This window comes from Lotus japonicus, chromosome 2, assembly GCF_012489685.1.
Source record: "Lotus japonicus ecotype B-129 chromosome 2, LjGifu_v1.2".
Taxonomy (NCBI): Eukaryota; Viridiplantae; Streptophyta; class Magnoliopsida; order Fabales; family Fabaceae; genus Lotus; species Lotus japonicus.
Genome location: NC_080042.1, coordinates 53,127,859 through 53,141,008, shown reverse-complemented (window position 1 = coordinate 53,141,008; position 13,150 = coordinate 53,127,859). Strand labels below are relative to the sequence as shown.

General features: G+C 37.9%; 2 long non-coding RNA genes and 1 pseudogene across 2 annotated transcripts; 2 read left to right on the top strand and 1 right to left on the bottom strand.

Moving 5' to 3' along the window:
- The first annotated feature begins 3,267 nt into the window (after positions 1 to 3,267).
- On the top strand, positions 3,268 to 6,518 carry LOC130738321 (uncharacterized). The gene is made up of 3 exons (XR_009019332.1): positions 3,268 to 3,454; positions 4,476 to 4,706; positions 5,484 to 6,518. It is a non-coding gene; the product is annotated as an uncharacterized LOC130738321 (long non-coding RNA).
- A 1,786-nt stretch (positions 6,519 to 8,304) lies between these two features.
- On the top strand, positions 8,305 to 9,978 carry LOC130736622 (putative pentatricopeptide repeat-containing protein At1g12700, mitochondrial; annotated as a pseudogene).
- Positions 9,979 to 10,134: 156 nt separating this feature from the next.
- LOC130738319 (uncharacterized) lies at positions 10,135 to 12,648 on the bottom strand. Its single transcript, XR_009019331.1, has 2 exons — positions 11,972 to 12,648; positions 10,135 to 10,445 (listed from the first exon to the last, which is right to left on the bottom strand). It is a non-coding gene; the product is annotated as an uncharacterized LOC130738319 (long non-coding RNA).
- Between the last annotated feature and the right edge of the window lie 502 nt (positions 12,649 to 13,150).

Genomic DNA, 13,150 nt, shown 5'->3' with positions numbered 1-13,150 from the left:
GCCTGAATAAAGCTCTTTATGGCCTTAAGCAGGCCCCACGGGCTTGGTACGAGAGGTTAAGATCAGCCTTCTTGCAGTTTGGTTTTGTCTCTAGCAAGTGTGATCCTTCGCTGTTTGTCTACACTACTTCTACCGCCACCATGTATGCATTGGTATATGTAGATGATATTATAGTTACTGGTCCCTCAGAATCTTTGGTCAAATTGTTTGTGTCCAAGTTAAAAGCAGTTTTTGCTTTGAAAGATCTTGGGCAACTTCACTACTTTTTGGGTATTGAGGTGAAGCACTTGGCAGATCACTCAATTCTTTTGTCTCAAAGAAAATATATAAGGGACTTACTTGAAAAGACCAAGATGGAGGATTGTCGACCTATTTCTTCTCCTATGGTGACTGGTTTGAGGCTTATTAGAGAAGGTAGTACTCCCTTTCAAGATCCTACTCTCTATCGGTCCACTGTAGGCGCCCTACAATATGTCACTATCACGAGACCAGAACTGAGTTTTTCTTTAATAAAGTCTGCCAGTTCATGGCACAGCCTCAAGAGAGTCACTGGCTGGCAGTGAAGCGCATTTTGAGGTATCTCAAAGGGACACAACATTGTGGTTTGATTCTGAAGCCTGCTCCATGCAGCATTCCATTGTCCTTAATTGGTTATTGTGACGCAGACTGAGCTACTGATCCAAATGATCGCAGGTCTACTTCAGGAGCTTGTATCTTCCTTGGTCCCAATCTAATTACTTGGTGGTCAAGGAAGCAAACTGTTGTTGCTCGCAGCAGTTGTGAGGCTGAATACAGGAGTTTAGCACATGCTACAGCAGATATGCTATGGATTCAGTCTCTTCTACAAGAGCTTAAAGTTGCAACTACTGTCCCTACTGTGCTGTGTGACAATTTAAGTACAGTCATGCTTGCACATAACCCGGTTCAGCACTCTCGGACTAAACATATGGAGTTGGATTTGTTCTTTGTTCGTGAGAAGGTCCTAGCAAACCAGCTGTTAGTAAAACATATTTCTGCACCAGACCAGCTTGCTGATGTTCTCACCAAACCCCTCAGCTCCACTTTGTTCAAGGATTTGAGAGACAAACTGACTGTGACAGATCTGCACAGTTCAGTTTGTGGGGGGAGTATTAGAGATAATTAGTTCAGGGTTATTTTTGTAATATTCTATATTTTATATTTTATGTTTTACTTATCTAGCCTTGCCTATGTGGCGGCTACACTTAAGTGACAATCTAGGGTTTACTTGCTTGCTGTGCAAGCACTTGCTGTCCTAGGTCTCTATATATAGAGAGCCTCCCTATTGTATCTTTTCACGTGAAAATAATATAAGTTATTCTACGTTTTTCAACACTTGGAAGCTTCTTGATGAGATGCATGTTAGAGGTCAACCAGCCAATATAATCACCTACAGTTCTTTATTGGACGCTTTATGCAAAAGCCAACATGTTGACCAAGCCATTGCACTAATCAAGAAAATTAAAGACCAGGGTATTCAGCCCGATGTGTGGACGTACAATATACTTCTGGGTGGACTGTGCAAAGGTGGAAGATTGAAGGATGCACAAGAGATTTTTCAGGATCTTTTGAGAAAAGGCTATCATATAGATGTCCATACATATACCTGTTGGTAAATCCGCAAGTGTACGGAATCCACCCGGTTTTAATTATCGAACCACAGGGATTGTGAGTGACTAAATTCAGTTTAAGTCTTGAGTATGAAGGTTTGCTTTATTGAAATAGAGATATGTCGATGTAGTAAAGATTAAATAAACAAAAACTCAGAAAAGAACATGCTTTGGGTTCTTGTTCAACTAGTCAATTTAAGTACATCATCCTATGCACATGTTCTCATGGATCTCTCCTTGATGATATAGCCTATGTACTTACTAGTTGATTCCTCACAAAAGCAATTCTCTCATACTAAAAGCTAAGCCCAATTCCTTGTGTACTTAGTCATTTATATGAGGTTTTAGATCATGCAATTTCAGGCCATCAAACCCCAACCCTTCCTCTATTCCTAGTAGCAAGTATAGAAGGGGTAATCCCAAATCGGTTCCCTAATCTATAACAAACTTCCGTTCTGATTATAGAAAAGCATAAAGCAAGCATGCATACAAGCTTAGATTGAAATTCAGAAAATGGGATTCAAGGGAAGAAGAAGAACATGTGGGAAAGAACTTAAGATTATAACTTAAACATGAAAAGTATTACATGAAAACCAAAGCATAAGAAGAGAGATTAGCGAAGCATGGCAAGAGCCATGCTTGGCTAAGAACCTTGAACACAAGCTTGGAAGCCTTCTCTCACTCTCCTAGATGATCCTCTACCTCTGAGTTTATGTAGAAATGAAAGTAGTATCAAAGATTACAAAGGAAAATGACTAAAATCCTATTTATAGGCAAAATAAGCGAGGCTGGGCTGTTCTGGGCGCTCAGGCGCCAATTCAGAGCGCCTGAGCGCCAATTCCATCTTGAAAACATGCTCTTTGGAGCTAATTGGCGCCTACCCAGCCCTGCCAACGCCTAGGCGCTCCAGCTCGCTTGAAAAGGACTTTTTGGCTTCTGAAACTCCTCTTTTCAATCCTCTTTAAGTTCTCCATCAATTCCATGCTTCTTGGCCTTCTTTCTCCTTCAGTTTCTGCTCTCCAAACCTAACCAACAAGTCAAGGAAGATTCTAGAAGCTCCAAGAGCTCATTAGCACAAGAGGTCCTTCATAAAACAAAAGAAAATCATGCAAGTCCTAAACTTAACTTAAAATGCAAGAAAGCTCCCTATAAAACTACAAAATTACCAAAACAAAACAAAGACTCAAGAAAAGATAAAAATGCATGAGAATGCATGAAACACTACATGAGACACAAGAAAAAGACTCAAAACCTACCAGTAAAAACCCTAAAAACATCATATAAACCCGGGTCATCAATACCATTATGATCAATGGGCTTTGTAAAGAAGGTTTGTTTGATGAAGCGTTGGCCTTACTGTCAAAAATGGAAAATGAGGGTTGTATTCCTAATGCTATAACTTTTGAAATAATTATTCATTCACTCTTTGAAAAAGGTGAGAATGACAAGGCTGAGAAACTTCTTCGTGAAATGATTGCTAGAGACCTATTGTAAGAGTAAAACTGGGTAAGATACTTTCTAGTTACACATTTTTTATTTTGATGACAATCATCAAATCTATTTTATTGTCTTTCATTTTATAGATACACACAAACAGGATCATGGACTACACAATGGGCTCACTAGCACCTTAGTTTTTATTTTAAGTCATGTGGTGTTAGATTCGTTTTGATATTGTAACAATAACAATGGCTTATTTGCCTTTTTGAGTCTTCACATGAGTATCCATTTTGAAGGGGGAGCTTTATTGCGATGGTAGGAGTTGCTGCGGTTTCTGATTATGGAGGCCAAATGTTCAAGTAGAATAAACCAATTGCAGATGCAAGGTATGGAGGCTGCTTACAATAGATGCACATTGGGTACCATCATTCTCTAGACCTAGGTGTTGCGGGATCTTTTATTCTGTATCAGAGTTTTCATTAATCTTAAGTAATAGATTCAAAATATTTGTACTTTTAACTTCATGTGACCCTGTTTCCTACACATTTATTGTTTTGAATTTTCAGCAGCTGTGCTATGATGATAGATGCCTTATATTCCCTTCATAAGTGAAATGGGAAGCTTATAAACACCTGCTGAGTTGTTCCAACTTTTTTAATTGTCCTCTAAAAAGGGGCCTTTGAACGTTTGACTGGTTCATGGCATTAGAGTTTCCCACACGTGGAAGTTGTAATGGGTTTTGTGATTTATTATATTTACGGAATTTGAGCATACAACTGGAATGATATAAAAATTGTGTATTGAAAGTATTATCAGGCTTGTCAGGCAAACTGGTGTTTAGGCATTTAATCTATAAGTTGGTCATGACTTGTGAATGGATTGTTATATTATCACTATTTGCAACATAACTTATGACAGAGAACAGCTTATCTTCAGCTTCCTCAGAGACATCAGCAGTCTGAGTCTGCTCTTTTTGTTGCTTTCTTTCACTCCTGCACTTCTATAATGTAATAAATACCGAGAACAAGTGTTATGAAAGAAATGGAGAAAAAAGAAGGAGGTTATGCAGCCAAGGCCTCATAAATGCAATGATATCTGTTGCTGAATATATTCAAGAGTTCTGCAGCAATGCACTAAAATTAATTTTGCTACTGAGCAAAGTTGGTTTTACAATTTTACAATCAAAAGTCAAAACTACTCACAAGTTGCATTTACCAATTGCATACCAAGAAAATCAGATTTTAATTGTAGTTACACAAGCTAAGCTAATCTTTTTGACCTTTAGAAAAGTCTCAAACTTTAGCAGTCTGCAACATAGAGAATGTCATAAATATCATAACATCGGATTGCAAATAGGAACTGATTATCTTTTCCCTCCTAATATTGTTAAACATTATTTACTTGCAGAGACATAATGATCCGGTACTCAAACTGGGGATAATTCTGTTTGAATTTCTCTGTGAAGCATTAGGCCTCAATGCCAGCTACCTTAAGGACTTGTGCAACAAGAGTTTTCTTAATTTTCCTGAGCCAGAACTTCCCTGAGCTCATTCTGACAGTAGCTTCCATGGAAACCAGTGGGTTGATGTCAAACGCATTCCTGGTGCTTTTGTCTTTAAACTGGGTGACATGATGCAAGTAAGTTCATCCATTTTCTGGTAGAGTTGATACATTTCATAAGAGAAGCTTTTGAGCTCCTGAGAAGACAAACATAAAATGAACAACCAGTATTCAAATTATGATGCTACACTTGACATTCAAAAATATGTCTTGTACGTAAGATAATTTTACTCAAAATTGTGGCTCTCAACTGCAACATCTGCTTGACGGCTGATAGGGCACTGTGTTAACAGTGAGCGTGAACAGTGCCTGCAGTAGAAGTTGCAGCCAGCAGTAGCAGTTAGAGGTTGTTTTTATTTAAATTGGGACAGTTATTATTTGCTAGTTGTGTGCTTGTAACTGTCTAGGGGTGGTTATTAAATAGGGGTTGTGTTTGTTTATTTGTTTCATTCAGAAGTTGTGGGTTATGGTGGGAGAGGTCTGGACTCTCGAATTCCAGAACTAGGAGAGGCTGGCTCTCGAAAACCAGTGCTTGTACAATTATTCTATAATATAATTCTATTCCTATCAACGGCTTGCTGGTATTTCTTATTTTTCATGTGAAGTTCCAACCAAACATAAATGTTATCTAACTTTACCCATTTTATGTTTTATAGAAATTTGTTTTGTGGATTATAACCAGGCCTAGAACAAGGAACTACTTATTGCTGGAAAAAATAAGTTGTTTGTAATGTTATTGCTCGAAAGTATTTGCAGCTTTTATAATAGGGATAGATAGCATTTTCTAGTAACTTAATGTGTCAACAAAATTTTACAGCTAATCACAACCAGTATGTTTCTCTGCATTAACCACAGAGTTCCGGCTCGAAAATCTGGTCCACTATTTTCAGTTGCTTGCTTTTTCCGGCAACATCTTCCACCTGAGAATTCAAACTATATGGACCTATAAAGGAGTTGGTGACTCAAGAGAGGACCATTGAAAAATAGATACTGCAAGGCTATTTGGAAATGTCTGGTTCATTCTAAAGTGGTGGCTCTAGCGTGGAGGATTGCTCATAGGAGACTACCGATTGCGGACAACTAGATAAAAAGAGGTGTGGCACTTGGTCAAAACAGGGAGGGCCATTGCTACTTCTGCAAACGACATATGGAGGATGCGGCTCATGTGTTCTTTGGTTGTGTTTTTTCCTATATAGCGTCTGGATGGTATGCTATTCTTGGCTGGGGGTGAAAACTGTGCTCCCTTCGGAATGTAGCTCTCATTTCTTGCATCGTGAGTCTTGGGGGAGAAATAAAAGTCAGCGAGCGATTTGGAGTGTTATTTGGTTTGCTGGAATTTGGAGCATTTGGCTTCATAGAAATGCTGTGGTCTTTAAGGGGGAGCAGGTGAATGCAGAATCTGTTATGGACATGATTAAATTGAGGTCTTGGGTTTGACTTAAATGAAATCCTTGGTAAAGAGGTTTAACTGCTCATTTTATGATTGGGAAAAAGAACCATGGATTGGGTTATCTAATACATGATGGGAGCATGAAAAAGGCATGGTATTTACTGCTATAACTTGCTGTATTGTCTGCTATGGCATGTTCTGTGAGACAAAGTGATGCAGTTATTAAAGCTGAACTACTGGAGGTGACTTATTGCTTTGAGGATTGACTAGATTTATATTAAATATGGCAGGTCCCTTATGAGCTTTAATCATATTTTGTGCCTCATGGTGGATCTTTGAATCTACTTGTACAAGATATATATGTTTTTGATAGAGTATGCTTTCTTATTGGGTGGGTTTTGGTTTGTTTGTATCACCATCCTGCCCAATCTGTTCTGTATCTTTATATACTTGGGTTCTAGCACCCCTTGTGCTAGCTTCTTAATTCATTTGACTTTTCAAAAAAAAAAGTATCACAGCAGTTACCTGCAGAATATCTCCAATGTTTACAACAAGAGCTCTCAGTATGCTTTGTAATGCCCATGGTAAGTAGAGTAGGTATCTTTGACTTGTTTTGAATATTCTGCCATAATGATGTCAGCAAACAAAAGAAAAGGTTATCTGCATATGAAATTCAAAAGTGACCATTGACTAAATACCAGTTAACAAGTATGAAGTACAGAAAATTTGCATAATGTTCAATTACTAGAATCCTGCTAGGACTGACAATAGAATAGCCCTGATTTAAGTAACATGCTAAACTTTCTTAATCAATGAAAACATTGTATTACCCCCTTAAGGGGGAGGAGCCTTAACTCATGTACTAACTTGTCTGACATATAAATATTTCAAGGACTTGGTATATGGTTTGAAGAATTTGAAGAATGATAAATAAGTATTATTTTTCTTTTCAGGGAAAGAAACTAGCATTTCAGGACAAAGCTTTGGGTTTTAAGAAACCAATGACTGTTTTGACAATAACAACAATATTCAAAGGCTTTTTCCATTGGATGGGATGGGACCGACTATATGGATCAAATGGCACCATTTCTAATGTTCCATCGTGAATCTTTGCTATTAACAGATCATTTAACTCCAAATCCTACAAAATCATTTGGCCTATAAACAATCAAATGAATAATGTGAATTAAAAGGAATTTTTCACAAAGAAAAAATCAGTGTTTATCATAAAACAGCCAAGAATTGTAATTTTCTCAATTCTTAATTGAATGAACCACTTAAAAAAAACTTTAATTTTCTCAATTTGCTGAAAAAACAGATAAACACCAAAATCACCTTCAAGCTGGACCATGTGCAAGTTTTAGTACCAAAGCTTTTATTAGAAACATTACCTGCATACTGCTGGAATATCCTGTGTGTTTGCAGGATCAAAATTTGCAGCACAATTGCAATAGTGTGAGTTAAAACTTAAAAGGGTTTCCTTGCATCAATTTTATAATTTTATATTAAATTACTTATCTATCTTAAAATCATTTTTTAACAGCGTAAACAAACCAGGCCTATTACTAAAAGAGAGTATTGAAATATAGGAAACAAATAAAACATGTTTAATTTCGATGCACTTTTTTACACTGGCATCCAATCATTCAATTCCACATATTATAAAAAACAATTACATTCTTTTCTATCGTAATTAAATTAAGGGTTTCTTCAGTACAATCTCGAAGGCAGTAGACTAAAATTTATAACATGCAACCGTAAATAGTCAAATGATAGAATAAGAAAACGTAAAATGACTCGAAACTTACAAATTGGGTAAAGATAATACCCATACCATATGAAATCCCGTGACATGAAAGAAGCCCCTTAAGCTAAAGACTTAACATGACTTCCAATCATTCAATGTGCGGGTAAAAATTAACATCGATACCATGTGAAATCCAGGTACATTTTCTATGTTTGGAGGATCAAGATTTGAAGCAATGTTGCAATAGTGTGAATAATTTTTTGAAATAGTAAAGAAACTAGGCCTACAATGTCAGGTGAAAAAAGAGTGAAAATTGAAATATAAAAAACCAACAAAACAACCAAACAAAGTTAAGAGATATATTGAGTGAGAAAATGATGGAGAAGAAACAAAGAATAACCGGCCTTTGGCGAAAATTAGGTTTGGCACCCCACCTATTGAGTTTGGCACCTCACTTTATTCATTATGGGATTTAAAGTTCCATATCAATACGAAATTTAAAATTCCGTATTTATTTTAGTATGCAATGAATGGTTGAACATTGCCACATATGCTTAAATACAGTACGATTTTCTAAGTTCCGTATTGAATACGGAACTTTAAATCCCGTATTGAATAAAGTGAGGTTCCAAACCCAATAGATGGGGGGTGGCAAACCCAACTCCCACCTTTGGCCCTCCAATTTATCAAAAAAAAAAATGAAGAATAACCAAATTCGTATCTCATAGCGAGAGAACTTTTGTTCAAAACTGAGAAAATGCACCGCCCCATTCCTTCAATTTGGCCATTTTTAAGGTTTAGGAGCTTTCTCTTACTTTCTCACTCTCACTCTCACTCTCACTCTCGCTTTCATTCTTCCTTTCACAATTCTGATGATGTCGTCTCACACTTCAATCGCTTGCTCCGAATGCGTCCTACCCCTTCCATTGTCGAATTCGGTAAGGTTTTATTTTCCCTCGTTAAGATGAAACATTACACCACCGCTATATCCCTTTCTCGCCAAATGGAAATCACTGGAATTACGCCAAGCCTTGTCACTCACAATATCCTCATCAATTGCCACTGCTACCTAGGTCAAACCACTTTCGCATTTTCTGTATTGGCCAACATTCTCAAGAGAGGTTTTCACCCAAATACCATCACCTTCACTACTCTCATCAAAGGTCTCTGTCTTCACGGCAAGGTTCAGAGAGCTCTGAAATTTCATGATGACACGGTAGCCCAGGGGTTTCGGTTGGATCATGTCACTTACGGGACCTTGATCAATGGCCTATGTAAAATGGGGGAAACAAGAGCTGCTCTGGAGTTGCTTAGGCGGATTGAAGGGCGAATGGTTAGGCCTGATGTGGTAATGTACAGCGCAATCATTGATAGCCTGTGTAAAGATAAACTTGTAAGTCATGCTTGCAATTTATATTCTGAAATGCTTGCAAAGAGAATATCTCCTAATGTTAGCTGTGATGATGAAACAAGGTGTGAAACCTGATGTTGTTACTTATAGTTCCTTGATGGATGGGTATTGCCTAGTTAATGAAGTGAATAAAGCCCAAGATGTATTCAATGCTATGGCTCGGAGGGGAGCGACTCCTAATGTTCAGAGCTACTCTATTATGATTAATGGTTTGTGTAAGATTAAAATGGTGGATGAAGCCTTGAATCTCCTTGCAGAAATGGATTGCAAAAATATTAGTCCTAATGCAGTAACCGACAATTCTCTTATTAATGGTTTATGAAAATCAGGGAAAATCTCTCATGCTTGGGAGCTTGTTGATCACATGCATCATAGAGGTCTACCTCCCGATGCAATCACTTACAATTCTTTATTGGATGCTTTATGCAAAAACAATAATGTTGACAAAGCCATTGCACTTGTCAAGAAAATTAAAGATCAGGGTATTCGACCGAATGTGCGCACATACACAATACTTCTGGATGGACTATGTAAAGAAGGAAGACTTAAGAACGCACAAGAGGTTTTTAAGGATCTTTTGAGTAAAGGCTATCATCTAATTGTCCAGACGTATACTATTATGATCAATGGGCTTTGTAAAGAAGGCTTGTTTGATGAATCGCTGGAATTACTGTCGAAAATGGAAGATGACGGTTACATTCCTAATGCTATAACTTTTGAAACAATTATTCAGTCACTCTTTAAAAAAGGCGAGAATGACAAGGCAGAAAAACTTCTTCGTGAAAAGGTTGCTAGAGGCCTGCTGTATGTAACGCCCCGATTTCTCGAGTGTTACACAGTAACTAATTAACCAATTTTCGTAAAGAGTTTTCGTCGATTCACTTATTAATCTTGAATTAATGATAAAAGTTCAATTTTACAAAATTCTCGAAATTTAACCATTTCAAACTTGCGGAAATAAACATCAACCTAAACCTCAAAATTTATTAATCATTGAAAAGAGTATGAAATAAATATCCGGAAGAAAACTTCAAAGTAAATTACATCAAGTTAAACTATCTCAACTAAAATAAAGTAATGGTTCAATACTTCCAAAACTCGGTACTCTCAACCCAAAAGAAAAATGGATGTCTCACAACCCAACCATATCCTTGGCCCCTTCCTCTTTATCTTCTTCCTCTTCATCAGAAGTGTAGTCGTCATCTGTAGTGGCTCGTCACGTAGCATCAACTCCTAAGAATGAGTCGTCGCCATTATCTTCACGACCATCTACCCCCCCCAAATAAACACATAGCAAACAAGCAGGGTCAGGTCCAACAAAAAGAATGATAATGACAAAATCAACAACAACATATATAATATAAGTACATTATATGTCTTTTATGGGAAAGAGTCAGTTACTAACGGAATCTCACTTCACACAACCCACCAAAACTTCCATGGCCATCTTCGTGCTTCCGCAGAGGCACGGTTATCACGGTGACCGCAGTCAACCAAATCACGTGGAGCCGCAATGATCCACAAAAGTTCACGGTGACCGCAGTCAACCAAATCACGTGAAGCCACACCGGCCCACAAGGTTCACGGGAGACCGCAGTCAACCCAAATAACTCCCTCGCGTGCAAGGTACCATCGTTCTCATGGACCATAGTCTACCTGACCTATGTCCAAATTATTCACATTTACTTGCAAGCGAGTTATAAATTCATTCTCTTGGTGTTTAAGGCTCTAATGTCAATCCTAGAGTCTTATGAGTTAATATCGTATCAGATTACAACGTCAAGAAATAACAGTCACACTAGGAGGAATTACAGCTGGGTGAGCGACCTCCTAAAAAAGTCACAACTAAACTTCATGCAAAGCATAGAAATAATCAGGGCCTCCCAAATTCACAAATTATTTACAAATTCCAGAGGCTCAGTTTACAGATATCATCATATAAAAATCTCACAAATGTCCCTAATCACATGTTACTAACATTTCCAACAATTTCTCAAATTTAGTGTTTCTGGACAACAGGTGCAGCGTGTACTAAAACTGGTCTACAGACCGCAATACTTAGCCACAAATTTCACATGATACATGACTGGAAAGATAAGTCGAAACTCTACACTTTTATAGTTTATCACTTTTCCATTTGAGATCCAGAATTAGGTGATATTAGGCCTTAAAGCTTGCTGTCCGGTACAGGAAGAACAGCAGGTGCAACAGTCACTAAGATCGACCTCCAGACCTCATTACTAGACCAAAAATTATGTTCTTTATATGCATAGAAAGCCAATTCGAAAATCTACAATTTTCCAGTTTATCCCTTTTTCATTTGAGACCCCGAATTAGGTGATATTAAGCTCCGAAACTCGCTGTCCAGTACAGGAAACTGGCAGAGATACTTTTGCCTTCAAATTAATTTTTCAACCATTCAAGTCCCAGAGTTTTAAACCATATTCCAGCAGCAAGAACCACATATCATATATCATATATCATGCTTAAATTTCCAGAACCAAGATAACCATCAATTCTAGCACAAAAGGCAGATCTAAGCATATAAATCTTCAATCATTTTAATCAAGCAAAGTCATAGAAGAAACGGTAGTTGTAGTGATGATTAATGGAGAATCATGGCATCAACATTTCATCTCAAATCAGAAGCAAAACATCAAGATCTCAAGGCAAAAAAAACAGCAAGCATCATGAACACAAAACTCTTGCAAAAGCAATCATGTTCGTGGCTTTTCTCATAGTAAAACATGGCAAATACCCTAGGCAATCTACCCAATCCTAGGACCAGCCCTTACCTTGGGTTAATGGCCTGAAAAGAAAGAAAAGATGAAGATTCAAGATCAAAAAGCTTGCTGTCCACGTCCTTCTTCTCCCCCTCTTCGCGGTTCCCTTTCCTCTCGCAGCTCCTCCTTCACGCGCAAGGTGTTATGGGTGGTGATGGTGGCCGGCGGTGGCTTGGATGGTGGTGGTTCTTGGAGCAAGATGAAGGAGATGGGGGTGTGTTTACGTGATTAGCTTCTGTTTTTCTGAAGTGTGAAAGAAAGAAAGAAAATTTGGTTTTTCTCTCCCTTTTTCTCACAAAACTGGCGGTCAAGGGGAAAATAGTGGGCTAGGGTTGTGGTTTTGGGTTTAATGCTGTTTTAAGTCAGAGGGGACAGGGCTTAATTGGTACTAATCACTCTTTACTGCAGAAGAAAATCAAAATCTCCCTCCCTTTTCTCCTTGCAAGGCTGCGGCATCACCACTAATGGGCTAGGATTTTCATAACCCTAGCTCCTTCCTTCTCATCCAAGTCACTTGGCCCACTTAGCCTCTTCTTAATCTCCTGATCATGACCTCATAAGTTCACTAACCGACCCAAATAACGCATTAACCAAGGCTTAAGCCCAAAGTTTTAAGTTAGAGCTCGTAAGGTCTGGGCAGCTGGACCTTTGCTCACTAAAACGGGGATATCTGAAGCTACAGATATCGGATTGACTCGAAACCACTTGGAGAATTTTCTAGACTTAAAGGGCTACAACTCTCATGAAGGAAGTGTTCCCAAATGAAGTCATTAAGACCCTCTAAAAATTCACCCAAGTTGACAGTTCTAATCTGCCAGCTATCAAACATTAACTAAAACTTCAATTTTATTCGAACTTCCATAAAATTGTTCCAAATTGAACTTAGGGCCTTACACTGTAAGAGTAAAACTAGGTAAAATACTTTCTAGTTACACTTTTTTTTTATGACAAGCATCCAATCTATTTTATTTTACTTCATTTTATAGATACATGCAAAATGATCATCGACTTCAAATTGGGCTCACTAGCACCTTAGTCTGATTTGAAGTCATGTGGTGTTAGGTTCATTTTGATATTGTAACAATAACAAACTGATTTCTTTTTTAGAGCCTTCACATACTATCCTTTTTGAAGGGGTAGATTTTTGGCAATGGTTGGAGTTTCTGCGGTGTGACTACGAGGCCACGTGTT